The 6107-nt window shown below is 39.0% G+C and overlaps 1 long non-coding RNA gene across 1 annotated transcript; it reads right to left on the bottom strand.

The window, feature by feature from the left end:
* Nucleotides 1–3988: 3988 nt before the first annotated feature.
* On the bottom strand, nt 3989–4571 carry LOC138913448 (uncharacterized). The gene is made up of 2 exons (XR_011419205.1): nt 4473–4571; nt 3989–4409 (listed from the first exon to the last, which is right to left on the bottom strand). It is a non-coding gene; the product is annotated as an uncharacterized lncRNA (long non-coding RNA).
* Between the last annotated feature and the right edge of the window lie 1536 nt (nt 4572–6107).

Raw genomic sequence — 6107 nt, 5'->3', positions numbered from 1 at the left:
AGCAACTTTGCCAATGGAACCACTGCCCATCCCATTCCCCGGGAAATCCAATTTATTTGCTTCACTTTCCGCAACAAGAAAGTGTTTTATTTGATGGAAATCAATTGATAAAACGCATTAACTTGGAGCTAAAGTTTCACAGCCCACAGCCCCTTTGGCTGGCCTCCATAAAACAGGCTAAGGGAAGAGGAAGCAATCGGGGTGGCAGATAAAGTCGATTGTTACAGACTACGTATACCCAAAGTTTGGCTATTAACCTTAACAAGATATACCAAGATCCTTAACGGTGCCTCCCCTGTAGAGATTCACTTGGCGCGCTTAATTAATCAAATTGAATTTAATTTTCGATAGCTTTCACCTGTGTTCCGTTTCCAAGGGGGCCAAGGTAAAACAATTTCAATTCGTCGTACTCGCCAAAGTTTGCCATGAAATATCGCCATGTATACATGGCGAATTTGCATAAATATGGCAAAAAGTTCAACGGGCCCCGAAGGAAGGTAGTTGATAATTGGGCTAGCAAATGGTAGAACAAACTGGGTAGACGGCATAAATTACAAAAGTTTCTGATTTCATTATGTAAACCGCACATAAACAGAGGACAAACAGACAAACAGCCAGTTTGTACTCCTTTAAATGCTCCTCCTTGACTGCGATTCCATTCTCCTGCTCTGGCCAACTTTGAAGGTATTTCCAGGCTCACAGATATAACCAAAGGGCAGTGAAGCATGGTCGACTAACCGTCTGACCAGCTGTCTGAGTGCTTTTGGCTTTGGCTCTTTGTTTGCACTCCGAGGTGCAGATAGATGGACACGCCGGCCAGCGGATACAGAAGCTTCAGAACGGTGCTAGGGGCAGGCAAATTCCTAACACTCTACGGCAATCGATAGAGCAAACATTCCAATCCCAGCAAAGAAAAATAGCCGCGGGGAAAAGTGAGAGGGTGCACGAGTACAGTGATTTCAGGTTTCACTCTGACCTTTAGAAATCTTTAAAATGGAAAACATTCCCATTAAATTATAATCATTGTTTCATCTTTAAAAATTCTTAATATTCTAGAATCTTAATAATTCTTAAACATTTTACTTAAGTATATTTCTATCTTACAAAATACTTAAGCTTATAGTGAGGGATTGCTGGAATCATAAAAACCTGAATTGTAACTTAACAGCATGTGGGCATTATATAAATGCTGTTTTTCTTTGAGCTTGCCAAGTTTTTGTTCCTGCCCCTTGGGCATCTTCGATTTAGCATCGAGAAAAAACAACCAGAGGCAAAAACAAATAAGTCAGCTTGCAAAACTATAAAGCGGATTGACAAATGGAGCGGAAATAAAAACATAAGTTCGAGTGTTCGCCAGATCTGAGGCGAAACTAAAACAGGCAGCGAAGAAGTGAAGACGGCTTAGTGGGCTGCAAACTCAGCGAACTGTTTACACACTCTTACGGGCCAAAAGTTTCCCATTTGGCCGGTCGGGAAATGTATCGAACATTGTTATCTGGCCGAACGGTTCGGGACTTTAAGCTGCCGCTGCTACGAGCCTTGTTAAGTGCAAAAGTTTGACAAGTTGTTAGTTAACATTTTACGATAACTCGAAAAAGTTCCAAATCGCTGAAATAACAGGGAAAACGCAAACGAATTGTTTTGAAAGTAAGCGCCTATTAAACATCTCACAGCATCTCAACAGCGAAACGAGGTTCAGACTCCTTTCGAGCCAATAGGCTTCCCTTTTTTTATCCAAATACAAGGACACGCACTTAATTGGGGCTCCCCGGCTCCGAAGTGGTGACAATTTGCGCATCGCGTTAATTCCATTAATTTACGCCTAATTGTTATGGCCGCCCGAAGTGCAATCAACGGACGGGCCCGTCGGGCAAGTGTTTTGTTCCCGAAAAAAATAATAAAAAAAACAAAAAATATACCATAATACCCAGCACGCACACGAAAGCCGAAAACAATTTTTGCACAACCCACAGACAGTCAGAGGAGCTGCCCCCTTAGGGCAAGAGTCCGGTGGTGACGCGTTTAACGAACAGGCCAAAGCCAGCGAGTCCTGCCGTCCTGCCATTCGCAGGACCCTCGTGCGGTTGCCCGGCTGTCAGCCGAGTAAGTGCCACCTGCCAACTGCCACCTGGCCGGCCATTTTGCAGTTCAATAACCCATTTCCTCTGCGGCGATTGAAACGAAAAAAATGCTCGGCACAAAGAATTTCCAGTTAGAGTTTGCGTTCAAGCAGCCAATCCACAAAATGGCAAACAATTTGCTTTTATGGCAAAACAAAAAACAGAGTATATCCTTGAGCCAGGACACTGTTTTTTTTTTTGTTTTTGTTGGCCTGCTACAAGTCGATTTCCGCCTGCTCTTTTCTTTTTCGTTTCGGATTTGTGTCACTCGATAAGTTGTTTAGTTGTTGCCGGCGATAATTTGTTGACGGAAGCAGACGCTCGCCTCAATTCAATAAGTTACTTCGCTCGATTCAATTATGATCCGTCAGAGGTCGGTTGAACTAATCGCTGACTGGCACTGGATTTCACAAAGTGGTTATTTTATTTCGTAGATTAGATCATTGATTTGGCACAACTTCGTATATGTATATAACATGTGGCTTTGGCTTAAGCGCACAACAATTAAATGGTGCCTGCGGTCATTTCTATACAAAACAAGAGAGAACGCTATAGTCGGTTTGGTGTCCCGACTATCTAATACCCGTCAATCAGCTAAAGGGAGTGCGAACGCTGTACTCGGGTTGGTGTCCCGACTATCTAATAATCGTAACTCAGCTAAAGGGAGTGCGAGGGAGATATTTATATAAACAACTTTGATTGCGTAAAACTTTTTAATGAGTGGTCCGATTTAAAAAATGTCTTCTACATTTCGATGGGTATAAATATACACAACAGAATTGCATTTATTCTTTTCGGAAATCTTTAAAGGTGTGGGCGCCAGACACATTTTAAAGACGTTAGTGGGCGATTGTGAGCATTAAAGGGGGCGTGGCGCTCGGAATATATATACTTTATACCCAGCGGCGAACAGGCGAATGGGGTCTGGAGAAAAAATGCATTACATGTAAAGAAAATGTAACCGATTACTATCGCTGCTTTTCGTTAGAGAAGTTGTAATCAGGGCTCCTATGACTTCGTTTTTTCGTTCGCTAACGATTTCCCTTCGTCAAAAATCACAAACACACATAAAAATTATTGTCTATGTGTTCGTTTTTCGTTTCCCCTCCCTCACGTTTGAGCTTCGGAACTTTAATAATAACAGCATGCATTCTAAATATAGTTTGACGAACTAAAAAAAGCACAGACAATGGCCGAGCGGTTAGCCTTTCCATCCATTATACAATAATACCCATGTTCAATTCCTACATGAGGAAAGAATATTTTTTGTTTTCATAAATGAACATGCATTACAACTCAGCATACGTTTTTCAAATTGTATGTTGAATTTTCTCTAGTCCGTCTACATTTTGCATTACAATTTCGGAAAAGTATATTGAATTCGTAATGGAGACCCGAAGGTGATTCGGCCCTAGCATACTTTTCCCATTACTAGTAATGCAAATTGTCTCCCGACCACATTACAAGGCGGCCATGCCTATGGCAAAGTAATCCATGTTGTAATCCATTGTTTCTCTATTACGAGAGGAGAAGTAATGCATTCGTAATCCATTTTGTAATGGCAATTTTCGCCGCTGGGTAGTGTCGGAAACGCTTACTTCTCCCTGTTACATACTTTTGCACGAATACAATATACCCTTTTACTCAACGAGTAACGGGTATAAAAACCATAAGTCAAACGAAACTAGCAGGAAAGTAAGAAAGAATATATTTTAAAGTAGACCTTTGCTGTACGGCGAATGGTCATCATTTGTGAGCTAGTACTTACACTCAGCGTCCAGGAAACGGCTCCATGGCTTTCTAGATTAATAGTTGGATAATTTTCTTACTCTTAACTTCCGACAGCATCCCAAATTAAGAAATTTGAATTACTCTTATCATGAGTTTCAAAAAAGCTAAAGCCTTATCAAGTGACTCGCGCGGAGAATTTGACATGCCTTAGAAATTTATTTTAAGATAAATTGTGTGGAGCACAGCACCCTTATAAGGTTTGCGTTACATAACGTCATTGTCGTTTTTAGGTTGATTAACATTGATAAAAAGAGCTCGTTATAATTAAAATTTGTAAAAGTGGTTCTTATTTAAATGTAGATCTAGGCCAGCAGACCAGCTACTCCGAAGAAGAGGAGAATAACTCCGACCATGGGTCCCAGGGAGGAGGATCCGTTGCACTTGTCTCCGAGGCAGATGTCACAGCTCAGATCGGCAACAGCTTTTAGCAAAGGCGAGTGGCAGACAATATTCTTTTCCTCGGTGTCCCCGAAATAGCAGTCTTTAGCTGCCAATTAACTAAAAATGGAGCACAATTGGTTTGGAATGTGATTAGATACTGAATAAATTTAATGATCTCACTATAACTGCTTATATGATATAAAAACAAGAGAAAACGCTATAGTCGGGTGCCCCGACTATCAGGTATGTTGTAATCCATTGTTTCTCTATTACGAGAGGAGAAGTAATGCATTCGTAATCCATTTTGTAATGGCAATTTTCGCCGCTGGGTAGTGTCGGAAACGCTTACTTCTCCCTGTTACATACTTTTGCACGAATACAATATACCCTTTTACTCAACGAGTAACGGGTATAAAAACCATAAGTCAAACGAAACTAGCAGGAAAGTAAGAAAGAATATATTTTAAAGTAGACCTTTGCTGTACGGCGAATGGTCATCATTTGTGAGCTAGTACTTACACTCAGCTTCCAGGAAACGGCTTCATGGCTTTTGACTTCGACAGCTTTCTAGAATAATTGAATGTACACTCATAAAAATTAATTTCAAAAACGGCCTACCTTTGGAAATAGAAAAAAAGTTATTGTTATGAAAAAATTTGCCTTTGATCATAGAAATCCTTTCTAGATGGAACAAATTAAAAAAACAATTTTTTTTGAAATTAGAAAAATTTAATCTCATATGTTTTTTTTTTGCCGTCGCAGCAAAAATATTTTCTTCATGCCTTTCAAAAATACCATTTCTTGAAACAAAAGTGAGGTCGCCTTTGGCAAAAATTCAATAATGACTTTTCTAGATTTTAAGTAAATTTTTCGATTTTTTTTATGAGTGTATGATTATTTTCGTACTCGCACACTCGCGATTTCTTTCCAGATTAATAAATTTGAACTACTCTTATCGTGTTTTTTTTTCGTAAGTGGAGTTTTGACTCCAACAGCTTTCTGGAATACAGCACTGGACAAAAAAATTGACTTTATTAAAAGGTGGAAATTAAATTATGTTAATATAGAAGTATGTATATAAGCATATCTGCATACTTCGTTTTTGATTTTAAAGGGTGGTATTTGTGCTATCACGGTTTGAAAAAAATAGCAACATTTAATGTTTTGATTTAAGATTTCTTCGAGAGTCGGTATTCAATTTTATTGATACCTACGTATGCCAAAAATTTGATAAGATGCCCTTCTACCGAATTACATTTAAGGTTCCATTATAACTTGAGTTAATCAAAGCTTATGGGCCATTTCAGTAATTTGTTCACCTTTATTTACAACCAACTTGATGCGGTGACCAGGCATAACAAATATAAAGAAAAATAGGTGCCTCAAAATCTTGTAAAGGCATCTAGGGGCGTCTTTGCCCAATTTTTTGAGATAAATACCACCACCATTGTTCGTCAAAGGATGCAATTTTTTTCTTGAAAGCGTGAAAAAAATATAACAACGTTTATGCCACACATTTTATTCACTCTCAGCTGATGAATATGCCGGACCAAAAAAACTGATGTGACTGGAGTCACACTAATTACTTTTGAACAAACATTTTGGATAAAGTGCAATTACTCTCTTGGAATTAATACAAAAGAACAGAAACAAGAAAGGAAGCTAGCTTCGGCCAGCCGAAGCTTATATACCCTTGCAGATCATTCCTATTAATTTACAAATCGCAAAAATGTTTAATTTCCTATTATTTCTCATTAATTTTCCGATCGTTCCTATGGCAGCTAAATGATAAAGTAGTTCCATTGACAAAATTAA

The sequence above is a fragment of the Drosophila takahashii genome, chromosome 3R (assembly GCF_030179915.1).
Source record: "Drosophila takahashii strain IR98-3 E-12201 chromosome 3R, DtakHiC1v2, whole genome shotgun sequence".
NCBI lineage: Eukaryota > Metazoa > Arthropoda > Insecta > Diptera > Drosophilidae > Drosophila > Drosophila takahashii.
The sequence above is the reverse complement of the archived record's forward strand: the minus strand, read 5'-3'. Positions and strand labels throughout refer to the sequence as shown.